This window comes from Lagenorhynchus albirostris, chromosome 5 (assembly GCF_949774975.1).
Source record: "Lagenorhynchus albirostris chromosome 5, mLagAlb1.1, whole genome shotgun sequence".
NCBI lineage: Eukaryota > Metazoa > Chordata > Mammalia > Artiodactyla > Delphinidae > Lagenorhynchus > Lagenorhynchus albirostris.
The window spans coordinates 118391386-118414828 of NC_083099.1; the positions used below are offsets into that span (position 1 = coordinate 118391386).

General features: G+C 36.8%; 1 long non-coding RNA gene across 1 annotated transcript in view; it reads left to right on the forward strand.

Moving 5' to 3' along the window:
• LOC132520674 (uncharacterized) overlaps nucleotides 1–23443 on the forward strand; it is a 206095-nt gene that overhangs the window by 66860 nt on the left and 115792 nt on the right. Inside the window, exon 2 of the long non-coding RNA XR_009540599.1 lies at nucleotides 4133–4209. This is a non-coding gene — a long non-coding RNA (uncharacterized LOC132520674). The remainder of the gene's footprint in view (nucleotides 1–4132; nucleotides 4210–23443) is intronic.

Sequence of the window (23443 nt, forward strand, 5' to 3'; positions counted from 1 at the left end):
CTGTTTTGGAAAAGCTCCTCTTTCCTCATAGACATTTCATTAAGCCATTCCATCAAGTGTGTGATAGGCTTAAAATTAGGTGAAGCAGAGATGCATCTGGTGCAGTTTTCAAATGTAGAACACTTGTATCACTAGATTTCTATTGGGATTTGTGTAACAATGCATCTTAACTCTCTCCTCTTAAATGCCATATTTCTCATTAGCATTTTCAAGGTTCTGATAACTCCTGTAGCCAAAAAAATCTGATTAACCTTCCTTAATCCAATGTTTACCAAACTTATTGGCTGAGGGAACACGTTTTCATATCAGACCAATTAACATATTCTGGGACTAGTGTTTCACAGAGCAAATACAGTTAAAATACCTTAGCAGTTGCTGCTAGAATGAAATCCATATCCAATTAACAAAGAGGTTTTCAGTTTTGTAAAACTCAGTGAACAGTTTAATACTGGCCTAGGAACCTGTTGGGCAATCTGAATTATTGATCTTTTAGAAGTGGGCAGTGGATAGTAATTGACTACTTAGAAAACAATACACTCAACATATTTTAAGATCCAGCATCTTTGGAATTTGCCAGTACTGCTTTGGAGTGGGCAACTAAAATGCATATTTCATATTTCGGGTTCTATGAAAATATGCTGAATTTAGGGAAAGAAGTGTATTGAGCAACATTTAATGGAACTGTTCTTAAATGCGAGATGGGTTAGTGTTTACACAACACATAATTTTCTGGGAGCTCCAAGGCTCTCTAAGCCCTAACTGACTTGTTCACATCCTATCACTCAGTGAACTTCCAACTCTGGAGCTCCTTGCCCTCTCACTTGAATTAGAGAATCAAAACAATCCTGTCATTTTCTATCCCATGACTTTGCTTAGGCTTTTTCTTTTCTACAAAATGCCTCTCTCCTTTATGCCTCAATCACTACCCATCAGAATTCTCTGCTGCCTTCAAACTAACTTGCCTCCCTGTTACCTTTCCTCATCTTGTCCTTGATGGACAACTATTTGTCCAAGCCTCTGTGAGGTTATCCAAATTATTCCTTTTTTCCTATGTCTCAACAGGACTTTGCTTGCCTCTTTGTTATAACACATTCTATGAAATACTGAGAAATGTGTAATAGTCCACCAACATTGATGAGGCACTTTTAGTAGTCAGAGACCATGTTTTACCTATGATAGTGTCTTGCACAGAGTAGATACTCAAAATTGGGTGGCATGGCAACCTCAAAATTGGCCTTGATCATCTTTTTTACATTAGGAAAGTCACATGAAAACTCCGATTGAAAATCACATTCTGCGTTTCTATTTATTAGTCTTCTACTGAAATGTACAGGTTACTCCAGTGTGAACAAGGAATTTCTTTCTTTAGGACCCAGGCGTTTTGCTATATTTTATTATAGTCACTTAATTCTGCACACTTTACAGCTGGTTGAAGTTTTTTAAAAAAATTCAAAAGAGGTATGATACATACAGCTACATAGTCAAATTTTGGTCTCTTATTCCCACTGGATGTTGTTCTTCACCCATTTCTTTTCATAGTTAGAAATTGTCTTTTTTAACTTTTTACATTTAAATAATTTCAGACTTACAAAAGAGTTTGAAAAATACTACAAAAATTCCCTTGTAATTTTCAACCAACTTCCCCAAATGTTAACATCTTACATAGCAAGGATACAATTATTAAAAACAGAAAGTTAACACTGAAACAATTCTATTACCTGCTCTATAGACCTAGTCATGTTTCTTTAGTTGTTTCACTAAGGTCCATTTTTTTGGTTTAGGATCCAATCTTCAAATCTCCTTGGTCTCCTCCAATCTGGCGTCTCCTTAGTCTTTCTTTGCGCATCATGACATCATGATCTTGATACTTACAAAAAGCATGTGTGCCAGTTATTTTGTAGGATAGCAATGTCAGGTTATCTGATGTGTAAGCAGTGATTATATCTTTGAGAAATGTATTCGCAGTCTTAGGAATATTTGTGAGGATTGTTTGGGTGGAAAACATTTGTTTCTCCAAATGTTTTGTTGAATCATATAGCCTTATTTTCCATGTGGTAAGAGTGGCTATTTTAGAGTTTTTTAAAGAAGGCAGCAAATGTCTTATTTTTCTTCTTTGCAGGTGTTTTGTCCCGTATAATTCCTTTGAAACATTTATAATGAGTTTGTTCCTGAGCTCTGTAAGTCTCTGTTGACATGAATATGCATCTTTTATTAAAAATATTTTTAAATATGAAAGTTTTTTTTTTTTAAATCACACTCAGTATATGTTTTCTTTCTTAGTAATCGGTAGGTAGGTAGTACTGGACAACTCAATATACTGAGATTTCATTGGTTGAAGTGATCTACTCATTGCCCAGGCTGGAAAATCTTAGGCTTGATAGATGCACCTCTTCAGTGAATATCACAGAGAAGCCACATTTGAAATGTACTATTTTAAATTGATATTGCTAAAGATTTTTTTATGTATGTGCTTCCTCCTTTTCTAATGTTGCTTACTCTCTGGAAAACTTTCCCACCCTGCTTTTTCGATAGCTTCTGCACTAATTTTGACCATTTCCTGCATTGATCAATTTACTCTAACCAATTGGAAGTCTGGTTTCCCTCCACACCACTTCACTGAAACTGCTCCTTTAAAGAGTGCAGATGACTTTCTAAAAGTGAAACCTGCTACTTGTGTGCATCCTTTAACAATGTTGGCTACTCTGTTCTTTCATGAAATGCTTACCTTCTCGTGATATCTTAGATACATTCTCTCTTGGTTCTCCTGCTGCTTCCCAGAATGTTTCTTCTTATTCTCATCTTCTTACTTGTGTTTACATATTGGTGTTCCATAGGTTTATTGTTTAACCATGCTCTGCATATGCTCTGGGTTATCTCAAATGCTCCCAAAGCTTTAGTTATCACCTTTATGCAGGTGACTCAATCTTTGCCTCTAATTTGGATATCCATCCTGAGCTTTAGATCAGAATTTCCCATAGATACTTCAAACTCAATTAGTTCTCAAACAAAAATCATTGATTCCTCCTTTAACATGAACTTCTTATGTCTCCTACACCTATTCCTAGACTTGGGCTGAGGTTAAACCCACTCATTAGGCTCTTCCATCACACTTTGTCCTCTGCCTCCTAACCCATAGTATTCTTAATCTGGATGGCTCTCCTTCTCTCTTTCCATGTTTGTACATGCTTATTTTTCTTTTAGGTACAGTTCAAATTCTACTTCAGTGATGCCTACCACAATCAATTCAAAAATAATTTGATTCTCATGTTTATAGTTACTTTATTGTTTCATGTTTTATCATTAGTTGTAGACATGTCGGCATTGCTTTCTTCCCTGGAGTATAAATACTTCAAGTGATGTCAGTGGTCCTCATAAGCTAGCCCAGTGCCTTACTTACATACTGATTTGTTGAACTGACTTGAAGTGAATCACTCCTGGTTGTTGTTGTCATTATGGTTGTTTGTTTTATTTTGTTTAGCCAGCATGTTTTATTTTGTTAACAGCATGCTCCTCCCAGGTATGATAATGTCACACTGTAACACAGAGGCCATTGGTATTTCTTTTTCATTCATTCATCCATAATAGGGACAGGAATAATTAGAATGAAAGCAGCTGGGACTCCCTAGAAAATAATACACTCCATCTCAGTCACTCAGAGAAATATCTTGGGCAGTTACTAAATTAAAACTGTTTTTAGCAAACCCAGTGTGCTGAGGTGGGAAACACAATCACGTTACTTGCAATTTACTGTTGCTCCCTTAGTGATCTACAGATCAAAAAGTATCTGTTCTGACACCACTTCTGAAACTTAATGCTGTGTTTAATTTATCTAATTAGGACCTCTTAGCACCTCAAATAGGTACTTTAAAAAACACCACCACCACCCAGCTGTTAGCCTAGGGACAAAAGAATAAATGCAAATTTAACGCTTTTCAAAGGTGAATCTGCACATTTTGATGTCTTGACAGCATTCAATAAAAATCAAGTGTTCTTAGAGACAATATACTAATTTGTTGATTGTTTCTGGACCTCAATAAATATTGAAAATAGTTCTTAAAACTGATCATTATTTGGGTAAATATTTGTGTGGATATGCGTAAGTATAATCTTTATAACATAAACTACTTTTCAGGAGTTTGTCGCTGCTTCTGAGACAAAGAACTCTTGATGTCAAGATTTGAAGAGAGAAGAAATGAAATACAGAATATGGTAAGCGACTTGCAGATAGACTATTTCAGCCTCATCTAATCTAATGCTCCATTGTGTAGTTTTCATTTGTAAGTTGCATACATATAAATACATACTTATGGTAGTCACTGTTGCAAACAGTTGTGAAATATGACCACAGTTGAATCAAACTTTGTCCACTTTTATAAGCTTATTTTGATAAACTTGGTGTAGCAGACACTTGGCTATCAACCATGGTGGGAGACTTTAACTTTTCAATTTCTTGAAATTTGGTTATACTTAAGTTATTCAGATTATTCAACAGTGATATGCAACAGCTAAATAAATATTTCTTGATGCTTAAAGGGCTTTTTTATTAGTTTACAAAAGCAAGTTAGTTTTACTGAGTTTATAAGAATCTCTAGTGTTTTGGCTTGTTCTCTTTTCTTGTTGTGTTTTCTGTAATGGATAAGAGTTATTTTCTCTTCTCATCCTATTCAGAAGACCCTCTCTAGGGCTTCTCAGGGGATAAATTATAGAGCAGTAGTCTCCAAACTTTTTGGCACCAGGGACTGGTTTAGTGGAAGACAATTTTTCCATGGACCGGGGGTGGGGGGAGATGGTTTGGGGATGATTCAAGTGCATTACATTAATTGTGCACTTTATTTATATTATTATTACATTGTAATATATAATGAAATAATTATATAACTCATCATAATGCAGAATCAGTGGGAGCTCTGAGCTTGTTTTCTTGCAGCTAGATGGTCCTATCTGGGGGTGATGGGAGACAGTGACACCTGAAGTGTGTTGCTTATGTCCAGTCTACTCCATAAGATGCAACTTAATTGTCACTTGTCACTCACTGATAGGGTTTTGATATAAGTCTGCAAGCAATTGATTTGTTATGGTCTCTGTGCAGTCAAACCTCTCTGCTAATGATAATCTGTATTTGCAGCTGCTCCCCAGCACTAGCATCACTGCCCCAGCTCCACCTCAGATCATCAGGCATTAGATTCTCATAAGGAGCACACAACCTAGATTCCTTGCATGTGCAGTTCACAGTAGCATTCAAGTTCCTATGAGAATCTAATGCCGCTGCTGATCTGACAGGAGGCGGAGCTCAGGCAGTAATGTGAGAGATGGGGAGCAGCTGTAAATACAGATGAAGCTTCCTTGCTAGCCCGCTGCTCACTTCCTGCTGTGTGGCCCGTTTCTTAACAGGCCATGGACCGGTAGCAGTCTGTGGCCCAGGGGTTGGGGTCCCCTGTTATAGAGGGTTGAAAGAACAAAGGAAAGATAAAGGAAGAGAGTTCCAGAGTCATTTTTGGAGCACAAGTAGAGACATGCTGCTGGCATTGTACTCTGTCCATCCCCATGCCATCCAGTGCCCAAGAAAATGTTGCAAGTTTATGGTGACATGGTGGCATGAACTAGATTTTTCCTGCTAGTCGATTTTCAGAAACCATTAGTAGATCCTACTTTATTTAGTTAGGGCCATTCTTTTAGACTAGAACTTCTTAAATTGGGATCAGAAAGTAAGCTTTATATAAGATTATCAGTAATCCCTCTGAAATTATATGCAGTGTATTGTGTATAGTATATTCTTTTTTCTATGGAGATGACCAATGGGTTTTATCAATTTTTAAAGGATCTTGATGACATAAAAAGTTTTTATCCAGCATAGTTATATTAATTTAGAACAGATGTGATTAAAATAAAAAATTTGAAGGAAGTGTGGAGTTTTTCTCTATATATTTTTACTAATATTCCAGGTGGTGTTGGCTGTAAAATTTGCACCCTCGTAACTCCTTTTTAATTATAAATGTTTTTAGAGGAATAAAAACTATTCAAGAGTTTTGTTGGTACTTTCCCTTTCGTCATTCTCTAAAATTTGAACCAAATTTGAATAGTTATTCTTGCAAATAGGAAAAATATACAACTCCATTCGTATTCCTTTTATACTCACTTTACAAACCCTTGCATAGACTTTTAGTTATTCTATGACTAAATGTATATTTTTAAAAGTCATCTATTATTTTTAGATATTCTTCCGGTATTGGACCCTGTTATATGAATATTGATCATTATCGCCTCCAGGGTTTTGTTCTGTTTTTGTTTGTTTCATTTGTTTGTTTTTGCTCACAGTTATAAGTAGGAAAACTATTTCTGACCTGGTCATAATTTTTCTTTATCTTAGCTGGAAACTCTAAAAAGTATTTTCTCTGTTTCCTGCATCGTATATCTATCCCTGCTAACGTGGACATTGCCTCCCACTTCCATTTACACTCATGAAGATATTAATTCTCTGGTATTCCAGCAGCCTATTTTATTTTCACTAAACTCTATTAACAGGTTCTCAGCCTGTGGCTATACCAAATGATAACTAATTTTATCTTTTCCAAAAGATATACAAGTTGTAGAGGAATAGTCCAGATATTTTGGTAATTTTTTTGGTGGGGGAGGGGAGAGATTATCCTGGCTTCTGATGAGCCTGAGAAGGCTTCCCATGCCAGCCCATGTCTCCATTTGATAGTGAGTGTGTTTCCCACCTAGAAGATATCTGAAGCCTATTCGCTTTAGTCATTGTACCAGAAGTGTTTTTTCTTCTCTTAGTGAATCATGTTTCCAGAAGAAAAGTTGAAATTTGATAAGATCAACGTAGAAAGCCAAAAGTTGCTCTGAGTTATGGTGTTATTTCTCAGCCAGAGGCTTGTCTCTTCTGCCCAGCTGCAAAATTTCTCTGTACACAGGGGTCTCTTTAGTGCCAAAGGGGATAAGCAAAAGAGGATGAAAATACATCTGCTGTTGCATGGATGACCCCAATCACACTGACTCCTTCAGCAAGTTTTCCTTAGAATCCTTGGAGGAAGCTTTGCCTAACCACCTATCCCAACATTCAGGATTTACTTTTAAGATGGTCAGTTAATATTTCTTGAATATAAACTATTGGCTAGAGTAACAGGAAACTTGAGTTTATTAAACTTATACATACTTAACTATGGTCTACAGGGTATTTTAAACTCAGCCATTTGGCTTCAGATCTACTTTCTTACCCCCCAAAATATACAGCGTGAAATGTATGAGAAGTAATTGGATATAGCATCTTTTCCAAGTCCTCAATATCTTATTTCTTCCAGATAATAGGGAAAAAAATATACAGTATTCCCATGATTAAACATACTAGACATAGCTATAAGCTTGAATTTCTAGGAAAATTAAACAAAAGTGGTAATGAGTTGGAACTTAGGCCCCTAAATACCTAAGGTAATATATATTAATGTGTGAAAACCTAACTTGAGAAAGGGACAACAAATTATGGAATATTTAAATGACTTATGAGACACCATACTATGGAAAAACAAGTAACTTTAAAAAATATATGGTAGGACTATGAATGACAGCTTTGGTGGTGAAATGGTGAACTAACTACATACAGATTGATGGGAAGTTCTGACTTGGAAAGTTTTCCGTAATGTATTTTGGGGAAAAAAGTGAAATCAATCAAGTTATAGCATAATATGTATGGTAAAACCTCTTTTCTCACAGAAAAAAAAACCTATATCAATCATGTTATAGCACATATACATATGTACAAACTATAATTTTAGTCCATTTGTTTTACAAAAACAAGACAAGTCAGCGTACATTGGTTCATGCAGTGAAAATGTCTTGAAAACACACACAGGTTAGTAGTTATATCGGGGAACAGAATGATAAAAGAAGGAAAGCCATCTTATTTTATGCTTTTCGTACTTCTATATTACTAGATATTTTTAACCTGAAGAAAGTATTACTTTTATAATTTAAAAGTCAGGTATGATATTTACTGAACAATTGTTCAAATGTTTCTTTTGCATGGCTTGCTATTTGGTGGCATTCCATTTAGTAGTGTTAATTGGAAAGTCCCAAACAATTTTTTCAACAGAAATGAATGAAGTAAGATTGGGTTTGTGCTATGTTCTTAGATTATATAAAGCTTTATTCTGGTACGAATCTGTGTTGTATTTTTCTCTTCCTATTTCACCGTGGTTAGAGTGACTCATTTATTCTTTGACCTGCTGGTTTGGATTCCTGAGACATTACTTCCCATCAATCTGTATGTAGTTAGTTCACCATTTCACCACCAAAGCTGTCATTCATAAATTTGCCAAAGCCTGACTTGAATGTCCCTACCATGACTCTGGATCACCCCTTAGAGGAAGTGATCTCGAACTAACACTACTTCTTATTGCTCCTCCTGGCTACAGTGTCTCATTCACCAGCCTTCATTCAGGTTAAGCTAAAATACTCTCAGAAATTGATTTGTTTTCCATGCAAGGCAAGATTTCAACATGGTCTAAATCCCACTTATTGGTCCTATACCTACCTTCCCTTGGGGACTGAGCTTAAAATAGTTACAATATTCATATATAACTTCCTTTTTGGTATAAGGAACATGCATTTTATATATATATATATATATATATATATATATATATATATATATATTCCTGGAGGAGTAGATGGTAGTCATACAGTGGTTTTAAATACAGTTTACCTACTATGTTATCCTGGGAAAGTTCCTAAATACCCCATACCTTAGTTTTCTGCTTCTGTTAAAAGCAAATATATAAAAATATCTAATCCATAATATTGTTTTGAAAATTAAATGAATTATTATATGCAAAGTACTTAGAATAGCATCTGATACAGAAAAGCATGAAATAAATATAAATTAGTTTAGAGAAAAACATAAACCATGGTATTCCTTATTAATGAATATTTTAAATGAATAATTAGTAATAGTATTTATGATATATATGGATGTGCTTTGCATTGATGTCCTATTGCAAATATAAGTAAGTAAAGACATTCTGATAAATAGAAGCTGTTTATGACAGGTTACGTATTTTAGTAATAATAATAATAATGATAATGATAATAAATGTAGCTCATTGTGATTCTTCCAAATGCACTATACACATCTTAAATAGGTGACAGATTACTAAAGTGGAAAATATAGACTTAAATCTTAGTTCAATAAGTATTTTTCTAATTATAGATTTTTTAAAAAGTCATCAGCAGAAGAGAATATTAAGAGTATAAATATTGCCAGCATTGGTGAATGAGGAAGTTGAATTTGCCTTGGGAAAGACAGTGATTGCCTTAGTTTAATCCCTATTTGGATGCCAATTTATGGATAAGTGACTATACAAAAAGGGAGCCACATTACTGAGCCAGTAAAGAGAGAGAGGGAGAAAGGAGTGTGGGGGCGGGGAGGGAGGAAAGGAGAGAGGAAAGAGAAAGAATGAAAGGAAGGAAATGTAGGAAGGAGGGAGAGAGAGAGAGAAGGAAGGAAGGAAGAGAGGAAAGAAGGGAGGGAGGGAGAGAGGAAGGAGGGCAAGCAATGGAAGAAATTTGAGTATAAACAAAAGGTACTCAGAAGGTTTCCAGTTTAATACATCTCCTTTGTATATTCCACAAATTAGACTGTCAAGAACTCAGCTTCTCTCGGAACTTTAGGCTATTAGCCATTTACAACTTACTTCGAATTAATTTAATCAGATTATCAGATTAGGATTTTGCTTAGAGCCTGCCAAAATCAGCCAGCCTGAGGAAAATGGGGTTTTGATTGAAAAGTGGAACTGACAGGAAGCTTGATTTTGAAACACAGGCTGCTGCTCCAGGAGGAGGGGATGCGGGTATTCAGCAGGGTGAGGAGAGCCTGGGGCAGCCAGAGGGCAGCTTGAGGGCCCTGGATGCCTGAGGGCTGATTAAGAGAGTTTACCAAGAGGTGAGAAGTTTCCCAAGACAAACAGCATACTTTGCACTTTGGCTAAGGTCCCTAGTGGCAGTACACATTCTTGATATCTGCTCTCATTACATTTAATCACAGTGATATTACTTGTGAGATTTAGAGGTACCACCTTCTCTGAGAGGACAGCTGAAGGTTATGAGTTTATACCTGCATGTCTGTTGAGTTTTATGTCCCACTGGTTTTGCTTATAAACTAAAATGTATTATATTTTAGACCTTTGCTCCAAGAGGCTAATGTAACATTAATCATGTTTTTAGCAGACTTGAGATTTTAACCCTAAATCCTCGTTAGCATTTCATATGTCATGTTTCACATGGGCCTTGTGAAGTGTAGACTAGATATATCAGAACTGAAACAGGCTTTTCGTTCCCACTTTTGAGCATTTCAGGCTTCTTCTGAAGGTTATAAATTTGAAATGCAATCTGTGTCATGCTGTGGGAAATACTGTGGTGAGAGGTCTGGCCAGATGAAAGTGCAAGTCTGTTTGCCATCAATGCCTTTTTCCTGAGAGACCTACATTCCATTTCAATAAATTTGTCTCTCTTCAAGTTTTAACAAAAAGTTATTATTAGAATACATATATGTGTATCACATATATATGTATATAAAGTGTTAGGATATCAAATTGTTTTTATTACCATGACTACATTGTTTTAGATGACAGAAAAATTGTACTAATGTAAACATTTAAGAAGTTAAATTTCCATGAACCCAAAGCAGGTTCTTTCGAAAATAAAGTGGGAAAGATTGCATTCAAGTTAAAGAAACTTGTATTAATTTCCTAGCGCTGTCATGACAAAGTACCACAATCTGGGTGTCTTTAAACAACAGAAATTTATTCTCTCACAGTTCTGGAGGCTAGAAGTTCGAAATCAAGGTGTTAGCAGGACCTCTCCCTCTGAATGCTCTGTTGCAAGCTTTTCTGTTAGCTTCTGGTAGTTGCCAGAAATCTTTGGTGGTTCTTAGTTTGTAGAGGCATCACTCCAATCTACCTGCACTGCACAATGGTGTTGTCCTTGTAAATTTGATTCTTTATATGGCTGTCATCCCTCTATGTGTCTGTCATAAGTCTCCTCTCCTCTCCTTATAAGGCCACTCGTCACACTGGATTAAAGACCCCCCTTACTACAGTGTGATGATCTTAACTAATTACTTCTGCAATGACCCTATTTCAAAATAAGTTCACATTCACAGGTACCTGGGGTTATGACCTGGACTTAGCTTTGTGGTGGACACAATTCAACCCACAAAAACTTCAAACATAGGAATAAACCAGATGACAAACATATACTTAAACCATTATAAAGGAACAAATGTTCCAAATAAGAAAATCACTTAAAATTGAGTGTTAAATTATTCATTTATCATATTATTCTCAAGTCTCTTAATGAGAGTATGAAATGACTCAAAAATGTTGTCTACTCTCCAGAATGTAGTTTCTTCCTGTATGTGAATTTGTATTTATTCTGAAACAGGAAGGATGGGGGTAGGGCACGACCTTTGAAAGAATAATATAGCCACAGTACAAGACAAAGACTGGTTAGAACCAACTGGGTCCAAAATGGCGGAAGATTCAACTTCCAGTGGACCTTGAGCCTCATTATACACTCATTGTAATACATTAGCATGCTAATTGACACACCCACCAGCGCCATGACAGTTCTGAGGACCACCCTAAAAGGTCAAAAAGTGGGCAGTGGCCCAATTCCTGGAAATCCTTGCCCCTTCCCCCAAATAATTGGAATAATCCTCCCACTTAGCCTATGAAATTACCAGCCCATAAAAATTAACCATGCCATATTTCGAGGCTCTCTCTCACCTTCTGAAATGGCCTACACTCTGTCTGTGGTGTGTGTTACTCTCTAAATAAATCCACTTTTTACCTATCACTTTTTCTCCAAATTCTTTTGTCGTGACGAAGAAAGAACTTCACATTCACCAGGAACATATTGGCGAAGGCAGCCAGGAGAATTTGGTAAGCCTCAGCCTCTCTCCTCCCTTGGGCTTGAGAGGCGCCACCTTCCCGCTGTTACTCTTTCTCTTGAGAGGCATGGCCTTACTTCCAGCCGTCTCCATCTCTCTCTCGCCCTCTCTCCCTTTCTTATAGTCTGTCTCGTTTTCGGACCTATTGCCACAAAAATGTGGGCACAGGACGAGCATAACACTGCCCCCTCTCCGCGGCTACCCTCATAGGCTTATTATTGGTCCACCTATGCCTAACTGTCCTTGTCTCAACTTGGCATCCTTACCTCACTCTTACTTTCCACTTTATTTCGCACCTTACTCTGCTGGAAATGGGGAAAAAGAAACCTGCCAGGCATTTTCCAGCCATGCCACTAAGTCTTCCACTTCTTACTGTTTGTTACATATGCGCAGGGCACGTCAGGGAAAGTTTCTAGCCACCCTCACAGGCAGCTAGGGACCCGAACCATAGGATCTTTGCCCTCTGGGTTTGCCTTATCACCATTTAATTAACTGTTAAGAGGTCCAATTGTGTAAAAATATGAAATACAGCCTTACTTAGATTTTGTGCCATGGTTACAGCGGCTGCAATCCCTTGGGGAGGCAGTTTGTGTGTATACCCCCCTTCATATTAGGAGGGGGATGGTCCTGCACCATGTGGTTGGGACTCGTGGTGGTGGGACCATTGTTCACCGCCTGCCTCCTGGTGTTGGGCTGGGCCTCTCCAGGGTCTGCCCTCACCCCATCCTGCTCTGTTAGAGTAGAGCGGGTGACTCAAGGTGGATGGGTCATACACATGGCTGCACCCCAGGGATACTTGCCTAGGCCATGACCCACATTTGCTGTGCTTGCCTTTCCGGGGTCACGCAATTGGGAGCGTCCTTCCAGGGTCGCAGGGCCCTCCATCCCCCTAACTACAGTCACGGTGCCTCCGCTTCAGCAGCCATATCTGCCCCTGCACCCAGCCCTACTGCCAGCTGGCCAGAGCATGTTTGGGAAGGGGGTAGGGGGAGCATGGCACTGAGAACTCAGGGGTGCCACCCACAAAAGGGAAGGGAAATGAGAGGTTTTCTTCTTTTTCACAAACCATCTCCCTTAACGGCCAGTGCCTGTTTTCTGAAACTTATCACCTTTTTAGAAAAAAAGGCTGGGATTTTGTGTTAGAACCATGAGGATGTCCAGGGGAACATATCCCAGAACACAGGGATTAATCTATAGAATCTATAGAGAAACCTTCAGGGAAGTCACTCATCCTGGCTACCATGGATGCCAGGATAGGACATGGGCCCCAGGATGCTGGGGCCAACAGAACTGCTACACAGGGGAGGAGCTGACCCCCATTTACCCTCCCTGAAAACCAAAGCCAAGGCACATTTTTGGCTGGGCTATGTATTGTACAAGACGTGGACAGTCCAACCCAAAATATTCCCCCAGAAACTGAAAAACTTATAGATCCGCAGGTCTGGGATCAGGGAATCCCAGGGAAGGCAAAGTAGCTCATTTTCTTTCATAACATATAAACTTAAGGTCGATGAGGCCTGGCCAGAAAATGGGAGCCTCAACTATAATGCCATCCTACACTTAGACATCTTTTGCAAAAGGCAGGGGAAATGGACAGAAGTTCCTTATGTACAGGCTTTTATGGCCCTAAGAGAAAACCCGGAGCTATGCAAGTCCTATGTTAGGGGACCTTGCCGGCTGAGACCCATTTGGGCTACACAAAAGCCCTCTCTAGTGGCACCCGTGGAAGAACAGAAACCCCTGACAGAAGACCCAAATACTTTCGAGGGACACATTGTATTTGCAACCCACTTCATCAGCCAATCACCCCCTGACATCTGTTGGAAGCTTCAAAAGGTTGCCATGGGGCCCCACACCCCTCCTAACCTTCTTATTGACACAGCTTTCAGTGTTATTAACGATAAAGACCAGGCTGAGGAGGAAAAGAAGGAACAGCATAGCTTCAGGAAGGAATGACAGCAAGCCAGGCTTTTGGCAGCTATCATGAGAAGACCCAACCCACTTCCTTGTCACCCCAAAAGTACTCCCAGAAGATCTCCACCAGGAAAGGGAGCCAGTTTCAGCTGTGGGAGTCCTGAACACTGGAGCAAGGAATGCTCAGGAAACAGGTCCCAGCCTTCACCCAAAACGCTATGCCAACTCGGCAAGAAGATGGGCCACTGGAAGAGGGAAAGCCCCCAGCTCTGAAGGGAGCAAGGAAATTCCCCTGTGTCAATCATGGCAGTGGCTGATTGACGGGACCCGGGACCACCCAAGGCTCCCAAGAAGACAGTCATCACACAGGAGGAACCACAGGTGATCACTGACGTGGCAGGTAACCTTGTCCAATTTCTAGTGGACACGGGAGCCACTTACCCTGTCCTGACTTCTCACGCTGGGCCCCTTGCCCCTAAAACCTGCTCTGTTGTTGGGGTCGAAGGAAAGCCAAAACTAAAACATTTCGCCACTCCTCTAACTTGCACCTGGAGAAACACTCTTATAACTCACAAGTTTCTTGTCATGCCTGAATGCCCCAGCCCATTATTGGGAAGGGATTTTCTCTCAGCCTTGGGGGCAGCTCTCACCCTCCCTGAAAACCAAAGCCAAGGCACATTTTTGGCTGGACTATGTATTGTACAAGACACGGACAGTCCAACCCAAAATATTCCCCCAGAAACTGAAAAACTTATAGATCTGCAGGTCTGGGATCAGGGAATCCCAGGGAAGGCAAAGCTTGTCACTCTTATAAAAATCACCTTAAAGGAAACTAATAACTTCCCTTCCAGGTGCTAATACTCCATAAACCAGAGGGTCAATAAGGCCTCCAACCCCTAATCTCAAAATTCATTAAATACGGGCTTTTGATGCCATGCCAATCTCCCTGTAATATTCCAATCCTACCTAGTCTTCTCTGGGAACCCTCATTGCCACCATCCTTTTAAAATGCAAATTTCAAAGAGGGGAAAGTAATTTAGAACTTGACTTGTCAAGAATAAAAGTAAAAATCCTAAGTGTCTTTTCTGTAAACATTAGTAAAAAGTAGCCATCTAGATAGGTGACCTTGATTTGTTCCATCTGCCAGGAGCCCAGTTTGAATCCAGCCCCTTATAACTGATGGGTTTTACGTTGACTTAGGGCTAAAATTTTGAAATGGGAACTTTGAGGTTTCTGTGTCTGTGTATTTGTTTGTATCTATGTGTGTTGTAACTGTATGATATTGCCAAAATTAATTCGTAAAAGAGCTCTATTGAATTGGCTTAAGGGAAATTAAGTGCTTATATAAATACAGGAATATAAATCTGGCCAGAATGAATTTCAGGTTCATGTCATCTGGGAAATAGTCAATACTAAACTAATATCTGGTATTGAAGGTGGCTTAAGCTTGTTGGTCTGATTAATATAGACATGTCTTTAGAGTCATCAATGTTAAGTATAATACATCTATTGCAGCTAGGTTTACTAGAGGTCAAATAAGACCTCATTCTATCCATTACAAATTTGTCAACGAGAAATGTAACTTGTTATGAAAAAAACTTTTAAGGAAAAAAGTGCAATGAGAAAAGCTTTGGGTAAACTTTTTAAAAATAATTATGTTTTAAAAATGTCTGTCTAAATTAGTCTCTCCAGATTCTGGTAACTTGAAATTCTAGAGTTGTGCTAAATTAAGTTAAATGATGAAAGTTTATTAAATAACTAGGTCATTTCCAAATAAAATAAGATACTGAAACATTAATTGCTGAACACTGGCTTCCTTTTACAGAGAAACAAAAGGTTTAGGACTATTAATAAATATGTTTGGTGTCACACTGAGATATTTTCTATAAGAAAGCACATTTTAAAAAAATTATTATTTGGATTTATGTTTACCAATCTACAGAGTACTGATATCAATGACAGTGCATGGTTGCTTAAGGAAAGTAGGATGTGTGTTTTCAGTAAAGAAAGTATGAGGAATGGAATTGCATCTTATAATATTAAGGGAAAAGGAAGTTGGCTGTCTCTGGATGGCTGTTTCTGGATGGAAAAATAAAGTGATGGATACAGAAAGTGATGAAAAGTTGTGGATAGGAACTGTGAGAAGAAAAAGTTTTGTGCATGGTTAATATTGACTAAGTTTAAAATGAATTTAATTGAGTAAACAAATTTTAAAAGTAAGCTGGTGCAAAACCTGAATTTGGCCTTTCTCTCTGTTAAAAGGACAAGCTTCTTAAAATGTTGAACTGCCTTTAGTAACAGGTTTTAAACTCTTTATCTTTTAAGTGATCTGTTCTGCATTTGTCTTTGAAATCTTTTATTGTCACTTTGGCTAAGTAAATAACTATTTTTTTCACAGTGACCTATGATCCTATCTGACTGTTTTAAACCCTTTTGATATTTTTTTGACAAAACTTCCTAAGTCAAATTAAATTACATGTGAAGTACTGTCAAATGAGTAATAAATCTTCTTAGGTTATATTGTATGGCAAATGTTACTAATACAGATATTCTAGAAATTATATGGAGTTCCTAAAATTCTGACATGTCATGGTAAAGTATTATCAGTCATAATTCTAGTTATTATCTTAAAATATTGTATGTCACAACAGTAACCAAGTTTCTTTATCAATTACACTGTAATCAGATGTTTAACCATGGCTTTTAAGTCTTTTGTCATTTATAGATAGTTTTGTACTCTGATGCTGTTACAAAAAGTGCTTCATCATCAAGAAAATTCATAGGAAGGCTATGGTAGCAGTTATAACAGTCCCACATCAAGATGATGGCTATGTGAGGATTCTAGCCCATACCAAATGAAAACAAGGAGCTGTCCTGCCTCTGAGGCCTCTAGATCAGGCATCCAGAGTTTTTACTCCCTGACAGGCAGTGTCCATCCCCCTATTCAACCTTGAAGCGGTTACAGAAGATGGACTGTCACCCTTCTGTTTCCCATAAAAATACGGGAGTAAAATCTCTGAGGGGGAAATGAAATAGGAGGGAAGGGGGCAGGGCACAACCTTTAAAAGAATGATATAGCCATAGTACTTGACAAAGACTGGTTAAAGCCAACTGGGTCCAAAATGGCGGAAGATTCGACTTCCAGGGGACCTTGAGCCTCATTATACGCTTATTGTAATACATTAGCATATGCTAATGACACACCCACCATCACCGTGACAGTTCTGAGGACAACCCTAAAAGGTCAAAAAGTGTGCAGTGGCCCAATTCCTGGAAATCCTCGCCCCTTCCCCCAAATAATTGGAATAATCCTCCCACTCATTAGCCTACGAAATTATCAGCCCATAAAAACTAACCATGCCATATTTCGAGGCTCTCTCTCACCTTCTCAAATGGCCCACACTCTGTCTGTGGAGTGTGTTTCTCTCAAGGTCTCTCGCCTTCCTAGATGGCCCACGCTCTGTCTGTGGAGTGTGTTCTCTCTAAATAAATCCACTTTTTACCTATCACTTCATCTCCAAATTCTTTTGCGGCAAAGAAAGAACCTCAAATTCAATGGGAACAATTCCATAAGCTTAAATTGGCTATTTTAAATTAACCTGTAAACATCTATATTTTCTATGTAATTCAAGATTTCTGCTTTACTTAACATTAAATGTTCCACTCAGTAATTTTCTCATTAAGTAATTCATAACATTTAGGAGTGCCTATTCAGTGCCAAGGATGGTATGGGTTACTGAGATTGAAATGAGGGAAGCATAGTCCCCTGTTCTTAAAGTCTTGGGAAATGGATAAAAGCAAATTATAATAGATTTAGAAGTATGTATTGTACTATGGCAAGGCATAGAAAGAATGCTGAATTAGATTTTGGTCAGAAAACAGTCTGGAAAGTCTTCCTATTACAACTTATACCCATGCTGTCTCCAAATAGAAGATAGGCAAGCAAAGTGCTAGAAGGAAGCACATTACCGCAAGTGCCCAGACTAAGGAGAGAGAGCATAACAATGAAACCTAGGTTTGTGCATGGATAGTATAATGTGGATAATTTACAAAAGATGTTATCAGAGAGCTAAACAATGATTACATCACAAAGAAGACAGAGTGAGTGCCTATTGTATAATGTGCACTCAATAAATGTTTCCTTAGAGACAGTACAGACAGTGATCAGGAACTAAAGTTCTGGCATCAGATTGTTTGGGTTTAATCCTGCTCTTCCATTTATTTGAACCTAACTTAGTAGAATTAGTGCTCAATACATTTTAGTTATTAACTGTTTCTCTTTATTTAAGATCATTATTGGTTGACTTTGAAGCACATAAGAGGCGCATTCATAGGAACTATTTTTTTTAACATCTTTATTGGAGTATAATTGCTTTACAACGGTGTGTTAGTTTCTGCTTTATGACAAAGTGAATCAGTTATACATATACATATGTCCCCATATCTCTTCCCTCTTGTGTACATTCATAGGAACTTGATGTTAAATGTTATAAATTGGGGTTTTCTCAGGAAATAATTGCATCTGCAAACTTTTTATTATATCTTCTCACTGATCATCATGGTGCTCTACATATTTTTTTCTGTGGAAAAAGAAACAGTAAGTGAAAGAATTTTTTGTAATTCTGGCACAATATCACAAATTGGTAAATAATTAATTATTGTTAGCAAGTATTGGAGTACAACACATCACTATTGTTTGAAGTGGTCATCCAACATTGTGGTATGAAGAATGCAGCATGACAAACATTTCTTAGTATAGGGAAAGGAGGAGAAAAAGAAGTAGAATATCTTAGGGAAGATTTCTGAGTCCAAATACAGTTTTGGGTCTAGCTTGAGTAGGAAAGGCCTCTATACTAAATTCTTTTTTTTAAACTTATTTTTGTTTTTTCCAGCTTTATTGAGGTATGATTAACAAGAAAACTACACATATTAAGGTATAAAACATGGTGTTTTGATATAAGCATACCTTGTGTAATGGTTACCACACTCAGTCAAGCTAATTAGCACATCCATCACTTTACATAGTTACCTGTGTGTGTGTGTGTGTGTGTGTGTGTGTGTTTATGTGTGTGTCGAGAACACTTAAAATTTACTCGCCTAGAAAATTTCAGATATACAATGAACTAAGGATAGTTACCATGCTGTACATTAGATATCTAGAGCTTATTCATGTTATAACTAAAAGTTTGTACCCTTTGACCAACATCTCCACATTTCTCCCACATCCTCAGTCCCTGGCAACCACTATTCTACTCTCTGTTTTTCTGAGTTTGACTTTTTTAGATTCCACATACAAGTGAGAACACCAAGTATTTGTCTTTCTATGTGTGGTTTATTTCACTTAGAATAATGTCCTCTAAATCTGTACACACTTTCAGAAAAGGCAGGATTTCCTTCCTTTTAAGGCTGATTAATATTCCATTATGTATTATGTATATATTTCTTTATCCATTCATCCACTGATGGACACTTAATTTTGATTCAACTGTTAGTCAGCCAGCATGTCTTATGCAATTTTCTTAAGAATAATATAATCTCTTAGTTTTTGGCCATTTAAGATGTCTTTCTGTTGCCTTTACACATGAAATGAAATTTGGCTAGCTTACAAGTTATGATACTTTCCATTTGTATTAAATAAAAGTAAACTCTAAATGGCTTAAACAATAAGGAAATTTACTGGTTCACATAACTGAAAACAGTCATAGGTAGGGTAAGATGAAATCTGGGTTTTAATAATATCATCAAGGTGCTAGTTACTATTTCACATTATTTTGTGATGTCGCTTTTATCCCAAAGCTTGGTTCTGTCGTAGTTATTAAAAGGTGACTCTTAGATATAGTTGCCTCCTTTTCACATAAGAGACTAGATCAATTATGGTCATGTGGTCCAGCTCACTCTGAACCAATATCTGTGGTTGGAGGAATGCAGTACATCGATTGGTTTATGTCTGGTTTTCACCTAATTCTATTGGATTAAGACAGTCATAGTTCACCTTTGATCCCTATGGTTGGACCTAAATCCTTTTATTCAAAAACGAATATACCCCAATGTTACATGGATATTATTAATTTTTCATTTTGTAAATAATGTGGACAGACTATTTTTATTCCTATGTAGATACACACACACACACACACACACACACACACATACACTTTCCTTTTCAGTTTTGATAGTGGTAAGATCTGTCCTTTAAAATAATAATTAAAATTTTTCTTTGCTAGAGTGATCTAGGTCTGTATCTTCCTCCAATAATTTTGCTAAGCACGTGGTGAATTATTTAATTTAGCATTAGGCTTGAGGAAGTTCTATTCTATCTTTGATTTTTTTAAAATTTGTTCTAACACTTCAGGAACATTAATTATTCATGAATTATCATTTTAATTTTAATTATTTCTATAGATCAGTTTCTATTTCATGATTTTTTTCTTTTGCTTTCCTAGAACAAAATAGATGTTTTTGATCTGCCCACTAAAGTTTCTTTTTGTTGTTGTTGTTAAGAACTTTTGTCGTCATTTATACTTTATATTCCATGCTTTTCCAGTTGTCCCAGTGTTTTACTCAGGAACTGTTGAGATATCGTGAGATCTCTTCTGACTTCCGGCATGTGAGAATGGTTGACTATTAAACAGAGTAGCAGCAAGTTAAAGGGAAAAGAATAAATATGGTTTTAGGAATGGAGATTGGGATGCTGATGGACATTTAGGAAATGGGATCTGGAGCACTATATAGAGGTGTCTGTGCTGAAGATTTGGAGGTTATCAACCTATTTGTAAAAATCAAGTAGATTTCTGAGTAGAGCGAGAAAAGAAAAAGGTAGCTGAGGAGGTAATCTTGAGTAACACGTTTAAACAGTTGAAAACAAAATCAGATATATGGGAAGAAAAAAAAATATTGGGGAGACAATGTTATGGAAATCAAAAGAGTAGTTTTATTACTTTAATACATATTTCTCAAGACTTGCTTTCTGGACATTGCTTCCACACCTAAGAAAGTATTGGGTAACATACCATGAGGTGTTTAATCATTTTTTCTATCTAAAATATTTTTCTAGTGAATATTTTAGTAAAATTTTAATTTTAGAACAATTTTATATCTACAAAATTATTGGAAAGATGGTACAAAAAAGATTTCCTGTATACCCCACACCTAGTTTCTCAATATAGTAGTGTGGTATATTTGTCACAATTGGTCAAACACAATTGATACATTATTACCAACTAAAGTCCATACTTTATTCAGATTTCCTTAGGTTTTTCCCTAATGCCCCCTTTTTTGGTTGTTGTTCCAGGATCCCATCCAGGATACCATATTGCATTAATAGTCATGTCTCCTTAATGTATTCTTGGTTGTGACAGTTTCTCAGACTTTCCTCATTTCTAATGACCTTGACAATTTTGAGGTTTACTGATCAGTTGTTCCATAGAATATCTCTCAACTGGAATTTGTCTGATGTTTTTCTTATGCTTAGACTGAAATGATACATTTTGGGAAGGAAGACCACGAAGGTACATTGCCATTTTCATCACATAATATCAAAATTGAATGTTACTAAAAATAACATCACTATTGATGTTACTGTTGATCACCTGGCTTGCAGAAGTGCTTGTCAGCTTTCTCCACTATAAACTTATTATCTTTTTCTCTCTTTTTCAATATTGTGCTCTTTGGAAGGAAGTCACTATGCTCAGCCCACACAAGGAGTGGGCAGATTTGCTCCACCTCTTTAAGGATGGAATATATATTCATTAATTTATATCAGTATGTATTCATGGACTCTTATTTTGTACTTTGGGTTGTAATCCAATACTACTTCTTTTACTTTGTTGTTCAAATTGTTTCAACTTTGGCCATCGAGACCTCTTTCAATTGGCTCCTGAATCCCTTTAATGTATCTTCATCATTATTTACTTTTTATTTTTGGCACTAATTTACTTTTTGGCACTATAAGATGCCTCAGGCCCATTTTGCCTATTTACTGCTGAGTCCTAGAATCAGGTAATTCTCCAAGGAGCCCTAGTTCCTTTTATTGAAGAATGGTATTAGAAACCAAGATCTGTGTGATGGTTGTGCTCATTTGTACTGGAGACATTGCATCCTGGGCCCTCTCCACCAACAAAGCAGCAGTTTGTAGTTTTCCACATATATGTATTGTACATATTTTGTTATATTTATGCCTAAGTATTTAATTGTTTGATACTATTATTGATGGTATTTTTAAAATTTCAAATTCTATATTTTTACTAGCTTTATTGAGACATAATTGACATATAATATTATACAAATTTAAAGTGTACAATGTGTTGATTTGACACACTTTTATATTGCAGTCTGATTACTACTGCAGTGTTAGTTAACACTCCATCACATCACATAATTATTGTTTCTTTTCTGTGCTGAGAACATTTAAGATCAATTTTCTTAACAATTTTCATGTGTTACAATACAATACTGTTAACCATATCACAATGCTGTACATTAGAACCCCAGAACTTATTCATCTGCTAACGGTAAATTGGCTTTTGTATATTAACCTCGTACCCTGAAGCCTTGCTATAGTTGCTTTTTTATAAAAAAAATTGTTTGGAATTTTTCTATATAGACAATCCTATCATCAATGAATAGCAACTGTTTTATTCTTTTCCAATATTTATCCTTTTATTTCCATTTCTTTTCTTATGACACCAGCTAGGACTTCCTATGTGATGTTGAATAGGAGTGGTGAATGGGAACATCCTTGCCTTGTTTCTGGTCTTAGGGGGAAAGTGTCTAGTTACTCATTGATTATGTTAGCTGTAGGTTTCTGTAGATGGTTCTCCATTGATTTGGAGAAGTTCTTCTCTACTCCTAGTTTGCTGAGTATTTTTATTATGATTGAGTATTGGATTTTCTCAAATGGTATTTCTTCTGTGTCAGTTAATATGATCACATGATTTACCCCCTTTAGTCTGTTGATACAGTGGATTATATTGATTGATTTTTCAGGTGTTGAACCAACCTTGCATACATGGAATAAATACCACTTGGTTGTAGTGTATAATTCTTTTCATACGTTGTTGAATTCAACTTGTTAATATTTCAGTGAGGTTTTGTTTTGTGTCTATGTTCATGAGAGATACAAGTTTGTGATTTTTTTTCTTATATCTAGTTTTAGCATTAGAGTAATGCTTGGCTCACTGAATGAGTTAGATAGTGTCCCTCTGCTTTTAATTATTTATTTTTTTTGAAAGAGGCTGTGGAGAATTGATATTATTTCTTCCTTTAATGTTTGGTAGAAATCACTTGTGAAACCATTTGCATCTGGTGATTTCTTTAAGGAAAGGTTATTAGTTATTAATTCAATTTATTTATACATATAGGGCTATTCATGTTATCTGTTTCTCCTTGTGTGTATTTAGATTGTTCTTAATCCTTCTGAAACTATAAAATATACTTGATAAAATTTGAAAATGCCTACAGAGATTGCCTCAAAAAAGCAGATTTATAGATCTAGAAAATAGAATGAAGCAGCAAATGGCTTAAATTAAAAAAAAATTTACAGTGGGAATGTGAAGTCAGTTTCAAAATTTTAATCAGATC